The sequence below is a fragment of the Pezoporus wallicus genome, unplaced genomic scaffold (assembly GCF_028554395.1).
Source record: "Pezoporus wallicus isolate ANWC-B61680 ecotype Strahan unplaced genomic scaffold, APGP_CSIRO_Pwel_v1 contig_4131, whole genome shotgun sequence".
NCBI classification, from domain to species: Eukaryota; Metazoa; Chordata; class Aves; order Psittaciformes; family Psittacidae; genus Pezoporus; species Pezoporus wallicus.
This window is the reverse complement of record NW_026641950.1, coordinates 9,778,838-9,803,989: the sequence shown is the minus strand read 5'-3', so window position 1 is coordinate 9,803,989 and position 25,152 is coordinate 9,778,838.

Genomic DNA, 25,152 nt, shown 5'->3' with positions numbered 1-25,152 from the left:
GCTTTACTCAGAACAGTTTAGCTTTTAATTATCATAAACTAATAATCTTATGTGCTTTTAGATTATTAGTGAATTAATTCGAGATTAAAAGGCTGTATATTCAGGGACAAAAGGCTGGAGACTTCCTAGAGAGGGTGGTTGCTGCTCTGACTCCAACAGAAAAAAGAAAGGTGCTCTGTTGGGAGTCAGCAGAGAAAAAACTACAATGTAAGCTTACATGTCAGGGTCCCATATTTTGTTCTGGAAAATGTCACACAATAAAAAGCATGTGCTGTCCTTAACATTTAAACTATAGCAGGCTTGTTGAATATTCAGTACACCAACTTGGAACAACAGACAATGACCAGGCACCAGACAAGACTATCAGGTACCTTGAGTCATTCCCAGTGCACGGTATGAAAAAATGTCAATCACCTTTTATCTCTCCATACTAAAAATCCTGGAATGAAAACAGCACACAGAAAAAAAAAAGATTATATATTACAGTTCCAGGAGCATCACATGTAGCCTGGAAGGCCAAATGCAATGCAGTGTAGACGTAGTCAGACTCTTACCCCCAGGATAACCAGTTGCCTAATGCTCAGTCTCACACCCTAGCACTCTTTTATTCACCAGTAATTATATAGTCAAGGTGTCTTCATACAAATTACACACTGTCATAAATCTTTAAAATTCTCTTGCTCTTGAAATAATGAAAATTTTACATTCATTTTCTGGTAGTAAAGGAATTGTGCTATGACCTATACAGATATACATGGATTAAGAGGTGACTTAAGAAGTGCTCATATCTACAGTTAATTCCCATCTACACTGAATAGGGCACATAGAATTACTATATTACTAACACATATGCTTTCCCCTATTTCCTATCTATCTCATACTTTTACTTTCAGTGCATCCTATATCGAAGCAATACCCTTTGTCAGTATTTTATTATTGATTTTTTTATGCCATGCAACGCAAAGGATCTAGCAAAATACTTCTGTCTGAAGGTCATTAGAAGAAGACAGACCAAGGAATAGAACTGTCATTTGCTAATGAAGAGGTCAAGACAAACTCCAGTTTTCCAAAGGTTATTTTTTCTTTTGTTTTCTTCCCACCTATTATACAGGCTGAGTCTGTTATTCCAGGAGTCATTGGAGCACATGATAAGCAGTTGTCTGATACATTGTCCTTTACTGCCTCAGGTGCTACTCTGACAGGTTGTTTTCAGGTTGCAATTGAAAATAGTTTAAGATTTAGCAGCGTGACAACAGCTCCTTGTTACTTAAGAGGATATTTCAAATGTTTTAAGTTTTAAAGTTTCAAATACTTCATTTTATAACCTTATTGAAGAGACAAGCTAGAGCTACATTAACCAACAGAGAGTGTATGAAACACCCTTTTCTACTGCAGTGTTCTAAAATACTGAATGTAGCCTGGGGTAAACAAATAGAAAATGTTTAGCTGCTTGTTTCAGCTGTTTTTTGATATTATGTATTGGATTAGCCTGTCAAAATATATTCTTCTAAAGGAATAAAAAATAGAAAAAACCCTATCAATTCAATTCAGGGAATACAATTATAAATGGAATAGAATTATATTATCTCCACTGTAGAAACTTTTTTTTTTTAATGAGAAGTTGTGTAGCAGAATGAGACCAGTTTAGAAGATTTTTATAAGCAGCAGAAACACCGAGGAAGATGACAAAAGATATAAAAGGAACATGACTGTTGTTAACCTTAATGGGTTTCAAACACACAGAAACTATCTTAAACAGGTTTTACGCAGATGAATCAAAGGTAAGTGAAACTACAGGTTACAGGTAGATGTTTCAGACATGGACAAGCCTGTCTACTGTATGAAAATAGGTGGATTATCAAAGAAAAGTAACTCCCATTAGACACCATCATAGAGATAGCTCATGGAGAGCCAGATTCTGCTTTTTTAGAGCAATAGTTTTTGAAACTAGAAAGTTTGAAACACCGTTATCTATCCTTCTCTGTCTTAGTATTTCTAAAATAAAGATATTTATGTCATAGAATCATCAAATGGTTCAGAGTGGAAACGACCTTAAAGATTATCTACTTCCAATGCCCCTGACATGGGCAGGGACACCTTCTACTAGACCAGGTTGCTCAAAGCCCCATCCAACCTGGCCTTGAGATTTTCCAAGGATGGGGCAGCCACAGCTTCTCTGGGCAACCTGTGCCAGTGCCTCACCACTTTCACAGTAAAGAATTTCTTACTAATATCTAATGTAAATTTACCTCTTCTAGATTAAAGCCATTTGACCATATCACTATATGCCCTTGTAAAATGTGCCTCTCGAGCTTTCTTGTAGGCCCCTTCAGATATTAAAGCTGCTCCCTGGAGCTTTCCCTTCTCCAGTCTGAACAGCCCCAACTCTCTTAGCCTGCCTTCATAAGGGAGGTATTCTAGCCCTCTGACAAACTTTGTGGCCCTCCTCTAGACTTGTTCCAGCAGTTCCATGTCCTTTTTATGTTGAGGACACCAGAACTGCACACAGTACTCCATGTGGGGTCTCACAAGAGCAGAGTAGAGGGGCAGGATCACCTTCAGCCTGATGGCCATGTTCTTTTTGATGCACCCCAGGACAGGGTTGGCTTTCTGGGCTGCGAGTGCACACTGCCGGCTCATGCTCATTTTTTCATCAACCAACACCCTCAAGTCCTTCTCTGCAGGGCTGTTCTGAATCTTTTCTCCAACCAACCTGTAGCTGTGCCTGGGGTTGCCTTTACCTAGGTGTAGGACCCTGCACTTGGTCTTGTTGAACTTCATAAGGTTCACTCCCACTCACCTCTCAAGTGTGTCAATACCCACCTGGATGGCATCCCTTCCTTCCAGTGTGCCGACCACAGCACACAGCTTCATGTTGTCAGCAAACTTGCGGACAGTATGCTCAATCCCACTGTCCATTGTCACCAACAAAGATGTTAAACAATGCCAGTCCCAACACCAGCCACTGAGGAACACCACTCTCCTGCAAGCATCTGCATAAACACATATGTGCATACGTGTCTTTCTGTGTATTGTCACAGCAACTTAATATAAAGTATCCTGGGGAAGACTGAACTTAGAAATATGTTTGGCTATAGAAATCTTCAAGAAAAAAACATCAACTATACTGATCATCTTTAGCTAGCACCAGATATAAATAAAAGACAGTATAACAACCCATAAAATACAATGTGGTACAGTGAAATGTTACAGAGATCTTTTCTCCCCTTTTTCCTACAACTAGGCTTGTTGGAAATCTTTTTTTTGATTAAATGATTTTCTCTCGATCTGTGGAAAACACTGTTCCAGGGAGTAGGAACAACTTATATTCCCTTTAAAACCAATTTTTCACATATGGCTGAAAACTTTGAAGAGATTATTTTAGTCCTCTCCTTACATTGATATTTAAAAAAATATGTCTACTAATGACTAAAATATATTAATAAAATCAATTTTAATAGTATCTCTCTTGATCCAATGATATTAAAAAAAAAAATCTTCCTATGATGACTTATTTTCACATTTTAAAGAATATTCCTAGTTTTCCAGTTCAACTCAACTTTTATGCTTAAATGGACCTGGACCAAGTCTGAATATAATTGTGTTCCATCCTTTCCATATTTTCTTTGCTCTTCATATAAAACACTGTGTCAAAACAATACTACTCATAGTTTAAAAATATCACGCCTTGCCTACTTTTCTTACAGCTCCCCCAGTACCTACCTTTGTGCTATGGTCATGAAAACGCAGTAAGCAGTGTAATTAGTACCACCTGAATTCTTTGTCAGGAGGGACAGCTGTTTTCTTCCAGAGTGAGAGGAAGGCTGATGCTCATTGGGGTTCTCCTGTCCACACACAGCAGGTGTTGCACATTTGGCACTCACTGTGCTCATTCACACACTGATGAACAGAAATGTTGATGACTTGCAGCTCTCCAGGACAGAGCCCAGCAAGGAGTCGGGGGATGGATAAACAATAAACTCAGAATACCTCCACTAATTCCTTTGGTCCACCAGAAGAATTTATACATGCAGTGATTTGTTTCCTATCATTTGATCTTAAGGTCCTTTCCAACCCTAACTATTCTATAATTCTATTTAAGGCAACTTCTGTATTTCTTCAAAACAAGCTCTTTAAGCTTTCATGAGTTCAACATGTCATGCTGGTTTTGCTTGTTCTAGGATATGAGATCTTCCACAAGGCACATCTTTAGCCTAAAGCTCTTACTTCTCCATCCTGCTTCCAGCAAACAAAAGTTCATATATATTAGCTAAAGAAAATTTCTCACCGATATTGCTTTTTCCAGTCTACTTTCTGTAGGATTTAAGCTATCTGGTTAAGAGGTATAGGTAAATTAGACTCCTTTATGCAAAGATTGTTGAAAAAGATTTCCTATTCCCCTGGAAAATACCATCCAGCTTGTATTTACACAAGAGTGGAACGTGGAGATCCTCAAACATTCATCGCCCAATTTTTCTCAGCCCCCTTATCTAGGAGAGAAGTGACAAAGAAAAAATAATGAAAGGGTGTGAAAAAGATTGCACTAAAGGAATTATATACTCAAGTATTATCCAATTAGACTTACTCTGAGTTTCACAGAAAATAAGGGACACCAAGAGTGATTAGAATCATAGAATCATAGAATAGTTAGGGTTGGAAAGGACCCCAAGATAATCTAGTTCCAACCCTCCTGCCATGGGCAGGGACACCTCACACTAAACCCTGCCAAGGACGGAGCATTAGATCTTTGCTGGGGAAAAAAAAAAATCCAGAACATTAGGAGTTAATATAAGCAAAATATTTCATGTTTCAGTTCTTTACAGTTAGAGATCTCCTTCAAAGTAGAACAGATCATCCCAGGCTCACTCACATTGAATGTTATTATTTCCTTAGAAGGATCTTATCTTGGTCACTCAGAACTTAATTAGGAATAACAAACATATTATTCCTCTTCTTAATATTAACCCATCATTTAGAGAAAGTAATCCACAACATGAAAAAGAAAAACTGCAAATAATTCCATGCTTGGTAAAGATGTTCTACAATTTACGCCACAGTTTTCTTAACTTAGAATCTCATTAATATTCAGAGAAGGACTGTAAAATGCATACCATTTAGAGACAAGTCATTCTAAATTTCCTCTTGCGACTGGTTGTGATGGGGTGAATAAGAACTATATTGCATAAACTTTCTTAATTGCCTCAGGATCTTTCAAAATAGAGTTACAAAATTGTCATTATCATCCTAAGTACCCATTACCTGAACACAGTCATATTGGGACAGGTTGCAGTTCTGCTGGCTAGGAGGTTTGCTGCATATACTTACAGGAAAGCAAGCAAGAAATTAACTTCCCTGGAACTGTCCGCTATGATCCAAATATCTGTTATTGATGGGTGACAAGGAATAAACCTGGAATGCTTTTCAGCATGCAGATCCAAGGCATAATAATGGCCATGTGGAAAGTGGTGGTGAGCAGCAGAGAGTGAGCTGAGCAAGATAGTTTCTGAACTGAGCCAGACACTAAAGCAGACATCAGAATTCATCTTTCCCTTCATTACCTTTTATTTTATAATAAAGCAGATGAAGAGACTGTTACATGTTTAATTGTAGTTAACACATTGTACTGCATACCTTATTATTTTGCATATACAGAATTAAGTTTTTCATAAAGCCAGCTGAGCACTTGTACTCTTTTTAGCACATCCTTTATTCTTCATTTTAGACTAAACCCTGACTTATACCTTTAAGGACTGTTACAAATGAACTGTGTCTGTATTGGACATATGCCAGACAGCAGTTTTCTAATCTTTTTAAAAATGAAAAGAAAAGCAAAGAGGTCACCCCTGACGAGCCATAGCATTAACTAGACATTTTTCTAATGGAAGAAGATGCCTATGTTTTGAGTGGCTTGCTGGATCTCAGTTTCCTTACTTGCTACTGGTGAGGGGTTTTTCTATTCATAACTCCACATTAACAACATGATGTAAATGAAGATAATGATAATCTTAAAATTAGCATTTATATTGAGAAAAATTACATGTGAAATTAGAAACGGGATCTAACAGATGTGAACACATTATAAAGAAATATCTATAGTAAATTTTAAAACAAGCAAAGCTTTAGGTAATCAGAGCTACCTCTCAGACACTAAATAATGTTCCACTTTTCTGGCAGTTTTATAGCTAATTTCTTTTAGATACACACAATAGGCCAGTAATTTAATCAGTTACTCAGCAGTGTTACTGCAGGTCTGGAAGAAGAAAACTAACCAGTAGAGTGCTGATCAAAAAAAGATTTGATCCTGCTATCTTTCATTACTTTCCCATTGCAAAGTACAATTAGTTTCTTATTTATCCAGCCAGCTTGACTCTGTGATGCTGATTTCCTGACCATTGCTTTATAAACTGCAGCACAAAACAAAGAGCCACAGGTGGCGCTGAAGGAACCATCGTCATCTGCAAAAGAAGCTCCAAATGTTTATTCTTCTCCAAAATAAATCTTAGCTCTGTGTGTGTGATGTAAAAAAGGACTGAAGGCTAGTTCATTCTTATGAATGAATGAAAACATATAAGGAAATGTCTATGGACATTTCCTATAAAGGAAACATGCAGAGAAAAAGTCTGCAGTCAACTGACAAATTTTGCGTAGCAAAACCAATCTATTAAACTATGTGGTTGTTTATGTAAGAAGCATTAGTGATTAATTGAAAATTGATGTACCTAAATACATGTTTTAGATTCTTCAGCTCAGACTTTTACACTGTGACAGAAAAGTAAGACTGACAGCAGCAAGAAAGATATGAAAACGGAAATAATCACAATTAGGGGAAAAGCATCACCCTCCTGAGGACTGATGAGACCATGTTAGAATTCTAAAAAAAAATAACAACAACAAAAAAATTAAATTGTTTTCCTGGCAATAAGTATTTTTAATAATTCTTTTTGGAGAAGGAGGATGCAAACAAACTGAAGAATAGTGAAGTAATGTCTGCATATAAGAGTGGAGCGGAGCAACTATCAGTTATTCCTGCATATCAGTGATGAGGGAATGTCTGTGATTGTCCTTAAAGACTCCCGTAAAGCATTTGATATACCAGTGAAAGAAAGCATATAGTAATCTGGAGATGAAAGAGTTAGGTAAAAGTCTAAGGTCATACGAAGAGTAAATTGGCAATGGAGATCTTTAAAAATTGAGATATTAGCATGTAAGGATGCTATTTTAGTGGATATCCTAAAGACTGGGCTTGGAAACTTGATATCTTAGTCCAAATTTTAATCAGGTTTTTCATCCAAAATATTAGGAATGCAATAATAAAATTTAATAATAAATGTTATTAAACATTCAAAGCAAAGATGGTTCTGAATATTACACAGAAAGAGGTGAATGATGTTTAGTTTTGGACTTGGAGCAATAGAAGTGGTATGAATCTTAGTTTTACAAAGTGAAAGTTCATACTTTGGGAAATCCAACATATATCTCTACAAACTGGGCCTGATTAGTTTGGAATAAAGAGTCACCTTGCTGGGCAACAGCCCACTGTTAAGTGTCAATGTGCTTTATATCTCTAAAAAAGGCAAGCAATATACCAAACTAAACTTTTCCTGCAGAGATAAAAAAGTATTAGTGCCGTTGTACATGAAAAAGTTTAGACCTCATTTGAAACTGGCTGTTTAATATCAGTTATATGTTCAAGAAAGATTAAATGAAAGCAGAAGACATACAGAAAGGTACAGTTGACTGGAGGATATGGAAATATTTTAAGATTAAACTTAACAGTTTTGTATAAAGTAAATCATGTTTATAGTAGCTGGAAAACAGAACTTTGAGGATGCCTGGGGTCATTAATAATTCCCTCAAAATCAACCGTGTGAAACATTTCAGTGATGACAAGTTGGAAAGTTAAAAAAAAAAAAATGTAAAAAACAAATTTGCTGGCATTTCTTTATAATGAAAATTTGAAAACTTATAGAGAGGACAGTACATTTTTCTGGTAAAATGTAGATTTATATAATAAAGGTAAAACTCACCTGGATTATGCAAAATGTGATAATAATATAATTAATATCTTGGTTTTATGCTTACCTGGGGATAGCAAAGATAAGTCTATTAACTACACATAGGGTTGTCTTGGGGTTTATATTGCATATAAACTATTAATTATTATTATTACAACTACTTAATAAATGAATAAATAAATACATCTTAAGAGTATTAAAGCAAAAAACTGTTGGCAAGAACAAATCACAAGCAAAAATTAGGCTAATTATTAGTTGTTCTGTACAAACTACACTTACTCAGTGTGCTGTACCAATAATGGATTAATGACATTTAGAAGGGGTTCTGTTATTGATGAAATAAAGAAACAAAAAATCCTGTTGGTTAAATAAGAACCTTAAAGAGGAATTTTCACCTCCACAGAGACACTGAGTTTGAGACTCAAAACCAAGTTATATCTTTTCCTTCCTGAGGTTGCCACAGAATGCTGAGTCCAGTAACTGAGGACATTACGCAATACAGGACAGAAAAAAAAAAAAAAAAATAAAGAGAGCATTTCCCAGCTCTCTGATCCCTCCTGTTGTAGGATATATTAAATTGAAATTTCTCCACTGAAATATATTTGAAAGATTTTTATGACCCTCTCTGTCTTGTTATCCCAGTGTGAGGAAGATGTTTTGTATACTAGTCATAAACATTATCACTGTCGGCAGTTATATAGACTTCCAAAAGTGTCAGAACTTTCTCTTCTATTTCTCACTGGGAAGAGCCCAGATCAAGTCTTTATTGTTTGGAAAGCAAAATTCAATTTTTCTTATCTTGCTGAGGATCTTAGAGATAAGTAAGCACTAAAAAAAAGGAACAATTTGATCTTAGGGAAATATTAAGTGTTAAAATGTGGGTAAAGTAGATTGGAAATCCAGCTTCTCTCATGGAACTTTGGCAAAGAACAAGTTAAGGCTCAGTTTTTCACTACCTTTGCATGTATTGATATCATGCTCTGTTCTATACCTTTCAATTGATCTGCAACAGATTTATCAGTCCTATATTTTATGGATTTTCTGTTGCTTTCTATTTGTTTATAATAGGGAAGATAATGACTGACCTCTGATGTAAAAGGGTCATTCAGGATTAGACTCATCTCATATCCAGATGTATCACATTTTGTTATTAAATTCATTGGCATGTAAAGTTGACATTTACAGGGACTTTTATGGACTCTCTATATAATTATCTGCCTATTTAAAGTGGATTTTATACTGCGTTTATAAATATATATCAAATAAATACCTAAGAACAAAATCAGCACATGGTTATGAAAAATTTTGCTCTGCCCAACTAAAAAGCAGTTCAGCTCCAGAAAGATGAACGAGGTCCTTTTAAAAGGCAGCACTTAGTGAATGATGAGGTTCACTATAATGAGAATTTTGTGCAGAGAAAAATTATGATCCAATATCACTGTACTCTAGCTCTGTTATTTTGTATTGTGCTGTTAGTCTAGGTCTCTATCATTTCACATTTTGCCCATACCAGCTTGAACTATATTAAAAAAATGAATAAGGACATTTTCCAGATAGATAAACATTTCTGCACTGAATTCATTCTATAGTTACTAGGATTTCATTACACTATCAGGAGAAGTGATAACTAACTTAATACAAGCAAAGTTCTCTTTAGTATCTGTGCTATATTATTCTGTGCTATTATTTCTTACTCTTTGCTGTGTATCTGGAATATTTGCATCACAATTGTTGAAAGTGTCTTTGGCTGTGCAACTCTAAACTATGAGCTGAGTTGTACCAATGAGAAACCTCTCAGGTTGAAAGTATTTTTTTGTATTTGTATTAATGGTTCAGTAATGTGCTGTGATAAAGCAAGGAAAAAAGATAGGTATGGAAACAACCTCTTTTGTTGTTCCTCTCCCTCTCATTTGGGGATGTCTAAAAACCCGTGGTCTAAAAATATCATCTGAAGCAAGAGAGAATCAGTAGACTGAATACTTATTACTCTGGATACTGTGAACATGTCTGGGAGAAGAGATGCACAGTAAAGTTTTCTCCTGATAGCACATTATTGAAGTGCCACATGATGAAACAGGCTAGATAAACCTATTACTGCATATCATAGAATCATAGAATCGTTCGGGTTGGAAAGGACCTTAAGATCATCTAGTTCCAATCCCCCTGCCATGGGCAGGGACACCTTACACTAAATCATATCACCCAAGGTCTCATCCAACCTGGCCTTGTACACGGCCAGGGACAGAGCATTCACAACCTCCCTGGGCAACCTATTCCAGTGCCTCGCCACCCTCACAGGAAAGAATTTCCTCCTTATACCCAACCTAAACTTCCCCTGTTTAAGGTTTAACCCGTTACCCCTTGTCCTGTCACTACAGTCTCTAATGAAGAGTCCCTCTCCAGAATCCCTATAGGCCCCCTTCAGATACTGGAAGGCTGCTATGAGGTCTCCACACAGCCTTCTCTTCTCCAGGCTGAACAGCCCCAACTTCCTCAGCCTGCCTTCATATGGGAGGTGCTCCAGTCCCCTGATCATCCTTGTGGCCCTTCTCTGGACTTGTTCCAACACTTCCATGTCCTTTTTATGTTGAGGACACCAGAAATGCACACAATACTCCAAGTGAGGTCTCACAAGTGCAGAGTAGAGGAGCAGGATCACCTCCTTCGACCTGCTGGTCACGCTCCTTTTCATGCAGCCCAGCATACGGTTGGCTTTCTGGGCTGCAAGCGCACACTGCCGGCTCATGTTCATTTTCTCTTTGACCAGCACCCCCAAGTCCTTCTCTGCAGGGCTGCTCTGAATCTCTTCTCTGCCCAACCTGTAGCTGTGCCTGGGATTGCTCCAACCCAGGTGTAGGACCTTGCACTTGGCATGGTTAAACTTCATGAGGTTGCCATCAGCCCACCTCACAAGCGTGTCAAGGTCCCTCTGGATGGCATTCCTTCCCTCCAGTGTATCAACTGAATCACGCAGCTTCGTGTCATCGGCAAACTTGCTGAGGGCGCACTCAATCCCACTGTCCATGTCACCAGCAAAGATGTTAAACAAGACAGGTCCCAACACCAATCCCTGAGGGACGCCACTCGTTACTGGTCTCCAGACGGACATTGAGCCATTGACCACAACTCTTTGTGTGTGCCATCCAGCCAGTTTTTTTATCCACTGACTGGTCCATCCATCAAATTGATGTCGCTCCAATTTAGAGACGAGGATGTTGTGCGGGACAGTGTCGAACGCTTTGCACAAGTCCAGGTAGATGACATCAGCTGCTCTACCCCTCTCCATCAGTTCTTTAGCCCCATCATAGAAGGCCACCAAATTGGTCAGGATTTCCCCTTAGTGAAACCATGCTGGCTGTCACCAAGCACCTTGTTGTTTTTCATGTGCCTTAGCATGCCTTCCAGGAGAATCTGCTCCAAGATTTTGCCAGGCACAGAGGTGACACTGACTGCTCTGTAATTCCCCGGGTCATCCATTTTCCCCTTCTTGAAAATGAGGGTTATATTTCCCTTTTTCCAGTCATCGGGAACTTCACCTGACTGCCATGATTTCTCAAATATGATGGCCAGTGGCTTCGCAACTTCATTTGCCATCTCTTACAGGACCCGCGGATGGATCTCATCAGGACCCGTGGACTTGTGCACATTCAGATTTTTAAGATGGTCTCGAACCAGTTCCTCTCCTACAGTGGGCGCAAGGTCTTCATTCTCACAGTCCCTGTATCTCCCTTCCAAGACTTAGGTGGTGCAGTCAGAGCCTTTGGCAGAGAACACTGAGGCAAAGAAGTCATTCAAAACCTCAGCCTTCTCCAAATCCTGTGTAGCCAGTTCTCCTGAGAGCTTCCTGAGGGGGCCTACATTCTCCCTAGTTTGTTTTTTATTTGCTATGTACCTGTAGAATCCATTCCTGTTATCTTTAATACCTCTAGCTAAGTTTAATTCTAACTGGGCCTTAGCTTTCCTACACCTGGTCCCTAGCTTCTCGGACAATATCCCTGTACTCTTCCCATGCCACCTGTCCTTGCTTCCACTTATTATAAGCCTCTTTTTTCAATTAATTTTCCTCAGGAGCTCCTTATCCATCCAAGGAGGTCTCCTGGCCCTCCTGCTGCACTTCCTTCTGGTTGGGATGCAACACGCCTGAGCTTGCAGCAGGTGATACTTGAATTTCAACCAACAGCCTTGGGCCCCTCTGCCCTCTAGGGCTTTATCCCATGGAACCTTCCGAAGCAGGTTCCTAAAGAGGCCAAAAGTCTGCTCTTTTGAAGTCCAGGGCATTGAGCTTGCTGCACGCTCTTCTCACTGTCCTGAGGATCTCAAATTTGAGCATCTCATGATCGCTGCATCCAAGGCTGCCCTGGAGCATCACATTTCCAACCAGCCCTTCCCTGTTGGTGAGCACGAGGTCAAGCACGGCACCTCTCCTTGTCGGCTCCTCTATTACTTGCAGAAGGAAGTTTCTTTTCTACACAATCGAGGAACCTCCTGGATTGCTTGTGCTGGGCCATACCGTCCTTCCAACAGATGTCAGGGTGGTTGAAGTCACCCATGAGAACAAGGGCCTGAGAGTGTGAGGCTTTTCCTATCTGTCTATAGAGCGCCTCATCCGCAGGTTCTTCTTGATCAGGCGGTCTGTAACAGATCCCCACATTAATGTCTCCCATAGCTATATGAGGTAGAGGGGAAGCTCGAGGCCCCTGCACAGTTTGGGCCGGGAGCAAGCATTCCTGCTTCCTCTCAGCTTCCCTGACATCTCGCAGCCTATTAACAGCATCACGCAGCTCAGCCACCTGCTGCAGGAGCACCTCCACCAGGGAGCACCGAGTGCAGCCCTGCCCATTGCGCACCCTCCCATCAGCAGACCAGTGCAGGCACTCTCTACACCCTGAGCTCTGCACTGCAGCCTCCCCTCTCATCGGCTCTGTCTGGGTGCCTACGCTGGCCACCGCCGGGGCAGCGAGACCAGAGCTCCCGGACCGGGCCCTGATCATACGATGAGTGCTCACCATCCCGCTCGCCTACCCACGCGAACTGCCTCGCCGCACTCCTAGTCGCTCACGCTCCCTGGGGCAGGTTTTTAACCAATCAGGGCTGGTGCCGCTGCTTCTGGCTCCGCCCCCTGTGAGTCAGCTGCTCATTCTCGTCAGCTGAGCTGCCGGCTCCTGGGCAGGTCCTGTCGAGGACTTGAGGCTCCCTTGGTGGCTCTTCCTGCTCTGAGTTGGGGCTCCTGGACTCTGATCTTCCCCCCGCTCCGGTGTTGAAGGTGTCCTCTCTCGAGCTACTCACCTCAGCAATTGACTGATAATTTATAATAAAGCTCCATCTGCTAACAATGACAGCATTTGTTATCTCTCCCTTTTCCTTGCACAAGTGTTTCCCCGCAGCTTTAATGTATTTATTATTCTATATACAGACTGAAACACAGGATGTTCCTCCTGTACATCAGGAAACATTTTGTTACTTTGACGGTGACCAATCACTGGCACAGGTTGCGCAGAGCAGTTGTGGAGTCTCCATTCCCGGAGATGTTCAGAAGCCTGCCTCGGGCTGTTGTGTGGGCCCTGGCTGCTGGGCTCAGCCCTGTCTGCTGGATGGTCACCTGTCGGTTAGCAGGTCACCACAGAGAATCAGAAACTAGCTCAAAAATCTATGATCCTCTGTAATATAGATAATATATTTATTCTGATAGAACATGATGGCAAATGGCAGAAAGCCATTCCCTTTCCTTCTACCTGCAAGCATGGGTAAGGCAGAATTTAGATTTTGGCAAGCTAACATGTTCTAGCAGATTTGTAAACAGCTAAGAGAGGTCTCAAACTTTTATTCAGCTGTATTTGCATTTGTGCTTTTTTTGTTCAGAGTGATAAATCTGATTGTTTCTAAATTTGAGGGTACTAAATCACCGTGACTGTCTTGTACTTTCCAATGCTTGCTCATCTACCAAAGGAAAAAAATACCATGATTAATATTCCTTACCTATGAAACAGATTTTTCTGTTCAGCTGTGAGATAGTTATGGAAAAGAGAAAGCAGATGAATCATAGCACAGCAATTGGTGTTTGAGAATTTGAAAGTGTCTCTGAAAACATATGATAGCAGGCAAGTTCCTTGGAGAAGATACAAATTGTAATTATTTTCCTATCTTAAATATATGGCTGAATTAAAATAAGATATGATGATCCTGACTGAATTGCTTATTTTATCCAAACGTCATTATTCTATTTTGCATTTTAATGAAACAGTAAACTTTATATTTGCTACAAATTTGTACAGTTCATACCACAACATACAGTACATACCAAAGATGAAGACTTTAGATGCTAGAGCAAAGACAATGAAATAAAATAAATGTTTGCTGCAAAAGTTGAGTAAGCAAAACCTGGATTTAAATTCGTCTTTTCAACATTTTTTTATTCTTTCAAGACAGTGCAGTTCAGACATTTCTGAATACAAGGTAAATAATGTGAAACATGTTACCTAATAACATTAGTCCTAATTTTACATATTGTCACAGCTAATGAATATTAATGTCTAAATGAATGCAAATGAACATACTACACTATGTTCTGAAGCCAGAGTAATTTCCTTTAGGGAGATGGGAATGAGATCTGAAGTGAAGTATTAAAGCTTCAATTAAATGGCTTCATGTGTACTGGCAAAAAAATATTCCTGTCTTTCATGCTGAACAAATTTTTGTCAGTTGAGTCAGACAAAAGAGATAACTATTCTATTCATACTGCAGCATTTCCTTCAGTGACAGTACTGGATTGAACCTTACTCCAGCTCCTTGTCATGGTTTAAACCCAGATGGTAACAGCACCACATAGCTGTTCTCTCACCCTTCCCTCTCCCCCCAGGCGGGATGGGGAAGAGAACTGACAGAATGTAAAACATGCAGATTGATACAAGAAGATTTTAATAATTAAATTACAATATAATACTACTACCACTAATAATAATGAGGAAAATAACAATGGGAGAAAATATAAAACTAAAAGGGAATAAATCCCCCCAAAACCAAAAACTAAACAAACAATAAACAGCGGTGATATATAATACAATTATTTGCCACCCACTGGCTGATACCCAGCCCATCCTGAACAGTGATTGGTCCCTTCCAGGTAACTCCCCCCAGTTATACACTGGGCATGATGCGCTGTGATATAGAATAACCCTTTAACTAGTTTGGGTCAGGTGTCCTGTCTCTGTTCACTCCTGGCAGAGCATGAGGGACTCTATCAGAGACAAAATGAGGACACCCTGCTGTCAACCAAATCTGTAGAAAGTTAAAAACTTTGGAGTGTTTAGAGTTTCATTGAAACTGGTCAGTAAGTTCAAGCATTATGAAGAAGGATGGATGCACATCCAGTAGTGAGATTACAGAGGACATATTTTTGCAGGAATTAAAAAATGAACCTGGTAAATTCAGGCTTATATGAATGAGATACCAAGCATCCTTTGAAAGTAGAGTACCTGCTTATAATATATTTTAGTGCTTCTGTAATAGTACTGCGGAGTCATATCTACAGGCATTATTCTAAACGTAGTCTCTTTGATGTTGAAAACAAAAGATCTATCATTTTCTTGGTCTATAATGATACCTCTAATTATGAATGTATTTCCCCAAATTGCATGGTTATTTTAGTGGTATCATATCATGTTTGCAAATTATCTCTAGTTTTATGTCTATTAGTGCCCTATAGATTGCATCAGTATTTCTGCCTCTCATGGTTTTTTAGGGGTTTTTTCCTTACTCCATAGCTGGATTTAGCACAATAATTTTTAAGGGATATTAACCCTTGGGCTCTTTTTCACTTATTTTTTTTCAGACTGAATCTCATTTGACTGCTGCTCACAATGCTAATCATTGAAAAAAAAAATCTCTGATTCTTTGGCATATGAAATAGAATGAACACGGGTTAAAATGCTAGCTGTAACTAGACATATGTTGTTTTGTATGAAATTGAAGTAGTTTTTCAAGTAAGATTCTGTGAAGCTGTGAAAATACCAACTTGATTACAGTGCAGTTATATAACAACTATTTAATTTCCTTAATCCGATATTACTCAACTTCATATTTGTCTTGCATTCAGGAGTGTTTATAGGATACACTGAAATGGCTGTGCCACCGTCATGGAAGAAGTGACACACAGCAGGCTACAAAATAAGTAAATTTTGAAGAAGTTACTGTATTGTTTGGATGGAAAGAATGTTAGATGCAAACTCCCAAGTGGAGAAACTGTCTGAACACATGATTTGTTGTAGAAATGAAAGTACATTCCAGTCTCCTCAATGTCCTTTATTAATCATAAGGAATATGCCAACACAGAAAGGATCTACTGTAACTCTCCAGTGCTTTTTTGCATGTAGCACTTCTTTTATGGATAGTTTGCCCTGTAACTGACTCTAAGACTCCACATACATGTTGATATATTTTTCATGGGAAGACTGGGAATTAAGGATTCTCTCCTCCTTTAATCCCTTTATACAACATTTATCGTTTATATATTTTTCATATTTTATTAGCAGATTGAATTCTACTTAAAGTTTGACTTTTCTTGAAGACCACTTTTATTGTCTAATCAAATTTTCACATTAATACAAATGACACGTGTAATCCAAATAAACAATGTTGTTATTACTTTCCCTTCCTTTTATCTTTTGTCTTCTATGTCTATGGCTCATCACCTGAGAATATTCCAAAGGGGAAAGAGTTACTTAAGTCTCACCCTTTCTACTTGATGGCTTACCTAGTTCGTAAGGAAGACAGTAATTTTATTTAAAAGGTACCCTACACTGAAGAAATACAGAACAAAAGACTGACATAGAAAATAATTTTTCATCTTGGAGTTCTAAGTGTGTCCTTGGAACTGTTTGCCACAAAAACAAAGCAGTGTTTTATGCTCTTATCAACTGAATTACAACATAGAATCATAAAATATAATCACAGAATAGTTAGGGTTAAAAGGACCTTAAGATCATCTAGTTCCAACCCCCTGCCATGGGCAGGGACACCTCACACAGCACGTCATGCCTGGGGTGAGGGGTAACTGGCAACCCATTCCGGTGACTCACCACCCTAACAGGAAAGAATTTCTTCCCTATATCCAACCTAAACTTCCCCTGTTTAAGTTTGAACCCATTACCCCTTGTCCTGTCACTTCAGTCCCTAATGAAGAGTCCCTCTCCAGCATCCCTATAGGCCCCCTTCAGACACTGGAAGGCTGCTATGAGGTCTCCACACAGCCTTCTCTTCTCCAGGCTGAACAGCCCCAACTTCCTCAGCCTGTCTTCATACGGGAGGTGCTCCAGTCCCCTGATCATCCTCGTGGCCCTCCTCTGGACTTGTTCCAACACTTCCATGTCCTTTTTATGTTGAGGACACCAGAACTGCACACAGTACTGCAGGTGAGGTCTCACAAGAGCAGAGTAGAGGGGAAGGATCACCTCCTTCGACCTTCTGGTCACGCTCCTTTTCATGCAGCCCAGCATACGGTTGGCTTTCTGGGCTGGAAGTGCGCACTGCAGCCAGCTCATGTTCATTTTCTCATCAACCAACACCCCCAAGTCCTTTTCAGCAGGGCTGGTCTGAATCTCTTCTCTGCCCAACCTGTGGCTGTGCCTGGGATTGCTCCGACCCAGGTGTAGGACCTTGCACTTGGCATGGTTAAACTTCATGAGGTTGCCATCAGCCCAACCCACAAGCATGTCAAGGTCCCTCTGGATTGCATTCCTTCCCTCCAGTGTATCAACTGAATCACGCAGCTTGGTGTCATCGGCAAACTTGCTGAGGGCGCACTCAATCCCACTGTCCATGTCAGCGACAAAGATGTTAAACAAGACCGGTCCCAACACCAATCCCTGAGGGACGCCACTCGTTACTGGTCTCCAGCTGGACATTGAGCCATTGACCACAACTCTTTGTGTGTGCCATCCAGCCAACGACACCTCATAGGATCATTAAGGAAAGAAAATTTACTATACGTGAAATGAACTCCCATATAAAAGTGTTGAAAACTACGTGAAGTGATTCTAAATGCTTTTTGGTTGGTTTTTGTGGGTCTTTTTTAAGAGAAAACTTATCTTTTTGCAGTTGGTTTTCAACACCCTCCATTCACTTTGACCACTTAGGGTAAATTCACTGAATAAAGCAATAGTGACTGTTCATACAGCTATTATTGTACAGAAAAAAAAGTTGTGATTCTCCAAATCTGACATGTTTTATCGTGTATTTTTATGAGATTTTCGTTTTTAACCAGTCATGTATTATTCATGATTTCCCACCTACTACTCATTGTTATCTTATTAAATTTTTCAGCCATCATATTACAGAAGTGGAACAGTAAATAAAAAATGCATGTGGGAAATCAGAATCCATGTCTGACTGATTAATGAATAATGGAGGAAAGAGGCATTCTAAAAATCACCAATGCCTCTTAAAGAACATTCATAAAATTATTGCCTTTCTTTTCTGAAAACCTCCCTTTCATCAAACTGGAGTTTAAATAATCTGATAAACAGAAATGAAGGATATCTGTAATAGATACTTTAAACATTGTACAGAATATAAATAATGTAATACTACACTGAATTATATAAAACCACATAAAAACTTCTGAAATTATTCTCGGAATTATATTGCTTATTTTTAGTGTGGTCTGTCCCTTCTGAACTTTCACATTAACCTATCTATCTCAGACACCTGCAGGAGCAATATCACTCATTCATATAGCCTATTAATTGTACAGAGCATTCCACAAATTTAATTGTTTTTAAACCATGCTGTTTGATGAGTGCAAAAAGAAATGCAGTTAGCTCAATACCTCCTGCAGTACATGCCAATGCGTTCCACAACTATATAATAAAATAAAATCACAGGAAAAATGTTCCTAATCTATTTGTATAATTTAAACTGCTTACCAACTACTCAATAAATACCATATTACAACACTGAGAAAATATAAAGAATGAAATACTCCTAGCTGAAAGCCCTTTCAGTGAAAATTTGAATTATTTTTTTTCTGTTTTTAAAAACTAAAAGCTGGACCAGCACCTGAAGTTGGATGTACAACAGGCAACTATCAACTAAAGATAAAACTTTGTATTAAATAAGTACATTCATTAACTGATTATCTGCAACATTGGTCAAGAAACTGGTTTTCTGAGTGAGTTTATTTGGATGTATTAGAATATGTCTTTGCAATATTTAAGTCTATGGAGCGCCTGCAAAAATTTGAAATTCAAGATCATGCTTGCTAGAGTTGCTCAGACAATTCAAGTGGATACACAGATGACCTCTGTACAAGTTTAACTGTCTGTCTAACTCATTTTCTTTGCTGGTATCATCACTGTGAGGAAAACTTGGATGGGATATTTGCAGAGGAGCTGAACATTTAAGAATCAATTAGCTTCCAACACAAATTGTAAGTTGGAAAATTATTTTAATGAATACTTTTACCTATCTGAGAGTATAATAATTTTCCTAGTTAGAAATTTTCAGTAAAATCATGCATATCATTATGATACTGTTAAATCAACAGGGATAAAAACAGTAAAACAACTGTATATTTACATTATGAATATCATAATAAAGTAGCTCTACAGTGAACCATTTTGAAAGATTCTAGGCATGTTTTAAAGTTAGATTTGGATACTTTGTCTGTATAGAATGTTTCTAAAAAAAAAAGCCATGCACTTAGTTTTATTAAAATTACACCTTCTTAGTATCTATTGAGAATTAGAGAAATTATGAAACACCTTTACTACATTGCTTGGTAATGTCTGTCATAAATTATTTTTCATTAAAATGTTGAAAATTAGCACCTGAGATATTCATGTCTAATCCTACTTAGGCTATTGAACCAGACCTGAAAACTCTCATTGTGTGACATATTTCCCTTGGCATAAAATTTTGCATTTTGATTACTTTTTTTTTTTTTAATTACAGCTATATTTCAGAAAAGTGAAGAGAAACCAGGTAGGAGACTATGAATAAAAGAAAGTTAACAAATTATCATGGAAGATTTTTCCTCAATATTTTATGAAGTCACTTTGCAAGCTCCGCTATATGGTATCTAGTAAGCACACAGATGGTCTAACCAATGTCATGAACCTAGTCATCTGAACACCTTCATATTTTCTTTCCCCTTGTTCCTCAATAATAGCATTTGTTTGCAGATCATATCTAAAGTTCTAAACAGGAACTGTCTTGTAACCTGGAGTTGCAATGCAATTTAACATACCCTAAAAAAGAACTGTATTGCAGAGAGTTATACATTGAGAATCATAGAATGGTTTAGAAAGAACCTTAAGACCATCTAATTCCAACCCCCCTGCCATGGGCAGGGACATGTCACACTAGAACATACTGGCCAAGGCCCCATCCAACCTGGCCTTGAACACTTCCAGGGATGTAGCATTTACCACTTCTTTGGGCAACCTGTTCCAGTGCCTCACCATCCTCACAGGAGAGAATGGAGATGGTAGGGCATGGCACTGATTCGTTTGGGCCCCAGAAAAAAATGTTCCAAAACCAAAGAAGCTGAAAATTTTAATTTCAATTTATTAAGAAAGAAATGTAAATATAGTTGTCCACCTCTCCAGCATCTAACCTTATGCATCCTTCAGTGATTCAAACCCACAGATTCACTTTTCTTAGTTCAGCTGATGCTTTTTGGGGTGGTATATCTGGTTTGACATCTACTTATGATAATTTTTTACTTTTAGTAGGAATAAACATATTTTAAAAATGCATATTTCCTGTATCTTAAGTGCTTTTCTTTTGTATTACTGTAGTAGAAACATATATATGTGGAGGGTGATCAGGGAAATTGGGGAAATTTGCCATTACCACAGACTTTACAGAATTCTTTCTGAAGGCTATCATCCTCTATGAGTAACGGCTCATTACTACTGATCTTGAACATGTGATGCTAAAAGCATAACAGTGAAGGAATGGGATAGGACAAAGAAACTGGTTTATGCTGGTTAGGCATGTAACTTGGGTGTGATTCAGAGTGCTGAAAACTTACCTCTCTGTGTATGGAAGCAAAAAAGATACACAAAGCCAGGAGCACAAGTTCACATGTGACCTGCACAGGAATATGGTGCCCTTGTGCTTGAAAGACCAGGGCCTGGCTCTTTCAAGCACAAGGCACTGGCCCCTGACACCTCAACTTCCTTCTTGAATTCAAGTCAGGACTGCATTTTTTTCTGGAAACATTGCATCTTACACCTTAGTCTTTCAGTCAGTGAAATGTAAGCCATGTACTTACAGAAACAGTATATTTTCACACTATGAGTATGACTCAAAGTTATGGACATTTCAAAGTCATGTAGGGCATGACTACATGTATACAGATATAAACATTGATCTACTTATTTATTTTTTTAAAGCTGAAGTGAAAATCCAAGATCAGAGGCAGAATCAAACTCACCTATTTAAAATACATGTCTACAATATTTCCTTACGAAAAGTGATTTGTATTTGCATATGAAGATGAGTGTCCTCAGATACCGGATGCTGAACTACTGTTATTTTTCCTAGTCCTTCAAAGCATATGTAGGAGAATCTGACAACTCTTTCAATAGGAACAAGAAAATCTGACAGATTTTGAAAACAACAGCTATAGTTTTCTTAGGAATGGCAGTATTAAGAAGCTCTGGTGTAGTAACATTACAGAGTAAGCATGGTCACTTTGTAATGCTAAATAATTAAACATAGTTAGATTCATATAATTGGCCCACACAACTACATACAAGTACCACAGAGGTGGCAGATTTAAACCAGGCATCATCGACCATTGCCAGTCAATTGCTGAGGTGAGTAGCTCGAAAGAGGACGCATTCAACACCTGAGCCGGGGGAAGCTCAGCGTCCAGGAGCCTCAACTCAGAGCGACAAGAGCCACCAAGGGAGCCTGTGCTCCTCGACATGCCTTACCCAGGAGCCGGCAGCTCAGCTGACGCGAGCAGCTGACTCACAGGGGGCGGAGCCAGGAGGAGCGGCACCAGTCTTGACTGGATAAAAACCTGCCCCAGGGAGTGCGAGCGACCAGGGCGGGTTGAGGCAGTGTGCACGAGCGGTAGGGTGGGATGGTGAATGCTCACCTTGCAGCCAGGGCCCGGTCTGGGAGCTCTGTTCTGGCTGCCCCGGCAGTGGCCAGTGTAGGCACCCAGACAGAGCAGATGAGAGGGGAGGCTACAGTGCCAAGCTTGGGGTGTAGAGAGTGCCTGCACTGGTCTGGTGAGGGGAGGATGCACAATAAGCAGGGCTGCACTCGGTGCTCCCTGGTAGAGGTCCTCCTGCAGCAGGGATGTTATTAATAGGCTGCAAGATATCAGGAAAGCTGAGAGGAAGCAGCACTGCCTGCTCCAGGCCTAGACTGTGCGGGGGCCTCAGGTGTGCCCTGTAGTTCATGGAGGAAAGAAGGAGGCCGTTAAACCAGGAAGCTGGGGAACAGAAAAAAAACAAACAAACAAACAAAAAAACAAACAAACAAAACAAAAAACAAAAAAAGGAGGAAAAGGACAATTAAAAGCAAGGGACTTCCTCCTAAATCTGTTGTCCCCACCCGAAATGGCTTTGCTGTCCTGCAGGGGGCTGATGAGGAGACACACTCGTGCCAGAAACAGCCGGCTGATGCACTGGTAAAGAAGATCTCTACTGGTGCCGGTAGGAAAAAGCGGTGGGTCGTAGTAGTAGGGGACTCTGAAAGGAACAGAAGCACTCATCTGTTGGCCTGATTCAGTGTCAAGGGAGGTGTGTTGCCTACCAGGGGAATGGATCAGGGATGTTGCAGAGAGGCTAGGCTGCCTGGTCTAATAAGTCCCACTGACACCCACTCCTGGTGATACGTGTGGGAAGCAAGGACAGGTGGCCTGGGAAGAATACAGGGATGTTGTCCAGGAAGCTAGGGACCAGGTTAGGAAAGCCCAGTTAGAATTAAACTTGGCTAGGGATGTTAAGGATAACAGGAAAAGATTCCACAGGTACGTAGCAAATAAAAAACAGAATAGGGACAATGTAGGCTCCCTCTGGAAGCTATCGGAAGAACTGGCTACCCTGGATATGGAGAAGGCTGAGGTTCTTAATGACTTTTTTGCCTCAGTCTTCACTGGCAAAGACTACGACCACACTACCCAAGTCTTGGAATGCAGACGCAGGGACTGTGAGAATGAAGACGCTAGGCCCACTGTAGGAGAGGATCTGGTTTGAGACCATCTTAAGAACCTGAACATGCACAAGTCCATGGGACCTGATGAAATCCATCCACAGGTCCTGAAGGAGCTGGCAAATGAAGCTGCTAAGCCAAAGTCCATCATATTTGAAAGATCATGGCAGTCAGGTGAAGTTCCCAATGACTGGATAAATGGATCACCTGGGGAATTACAGACCAGTCAGTCGCACCTCTGTGCCTTGCAAAATCTTGGAGCAGATTCTCCTGGAAGGCACATGAAAAACAGCAAGGTGGTTGGTGACTAAGAGGAAATCATGCCTGACTCCTGCCTGACTCCTGGTGGCCTTCTATGATGAGGCTACAGAACTGACGGACAGGGTTACAGCAGTTGACGTCATCTACCTGGACTTGTGCAAAGCGTTCGACACTGTCGCCCATGCCATCCTCTAAATTGGAGCGACATCAATTTGATGGATGGACCACTTGGTGGATGTCGTGGTTTAAACCCTAGCCAGACAGTTTGTTCACTCACTCCCAGTGAGCAGTGCCAGGCTGAGAGCAATTGAGGCCCACCCCCCCCGGGGCTCTCCCCTTCTCTGCTCCTGGAGGAATGGGGAGGAGGATCGAAAGAGTGCAACTCCTACGGGTTGAGACAAGAACAGTCCAGCAACCAATGTACAACACAAATCACCACCACTACTACCAACAACAACAATGAAAAGAAAAAATAACAAGGGAAGAGAATACGATACCACCGGCCAAGAAACGAGTCCCACCCGGAAGCCCGTGTTCTTCTGGGTAACTCCCAGTTACCCCCCACCCCAGGCATGACGTGCTGTGGTATGGAATACCTCTTTGGCTAGCCTGGGTCAGGCGCCCCGTCTCTGCTTCCTCACGGCTTCCCCTCCTCCCTGGCAGAGCCTGAGCCTCACAAAGTCCTTGGTCAGGGCAAACATCACTTAGCAACAATGGAAAACATTGGTATCGCCAACACTGTTCCCAGGCTGGAAGTCAAAACACAGTACTGCACCAGCTGCCACAAAGGAGAAACATGACTGCTACTGCTGAACCCAGGACATTATCCACCCCTTATTCCATACCATTCACGTCATGCTCAGATCCCACATTTTCAATACACCATCGCTCTCCCACATATATACATCCATATACACACAGACCAAGAGAAAAAGATCATTTTCTTAGTGCATGGACCAATCCCATAATGCTGCCAAGTCCATTCTGTCCATGATGTCAGGTTCCATCTCTTGTAACAATCTTTCAGGGCAGGAAAGGCTGTGTGCAGTATAGGATCGTTGCCTGCTGATGCTGGTCATTCCTTTACTGCGGAACTCATCCGGATCTATCAAAGTTCATTCTCTGTTGGGATGATGGTTGGAGGGAAGTCAGGCCTAGTCGCTGGTGACCTGGAGACATCTAGTTGATGGGCTATAAAAGTATTACACAGCAGGCCAGTTGCTCTGCTTCCATTGCTGCAACCACCACCACAGGGCATTTGCCCTCATCCATGAGTCAGTATAGAGGTAAAGTACTGGCCACTTTTCTCGTTCAGCAATGTCCAGGGCCAGATGGATGGCTTTCACCTCGGCAAACTGATTCAATTCACCCTCTCCTTCAGCAGTTTCTGCAACTTGTTGTCCAGGACTCCATACAGCTGCCTTCCATCTCCGATGCTTTCCCACGATACAGCAACACCCATCAGTAAACAAGGCATACTGCTTTTCACTTTCTGACAGTTCATTATATGGTGGGGCCTCTTCAGCACGCACCACCTCCTCCTCTGGTGACATTCCAAAATCTTTGCCCTCTGGCCAGTCCATGATGACTTCTAGAATGCCTGGACGATTGAGATTTCCTATTCGAGTTCGTTGTGTAATTAGTGCAGCCCATTTACTCCATGTAGCATCAGTTGCATGATGTGTCGAGGAGACCCTGCCTTTGA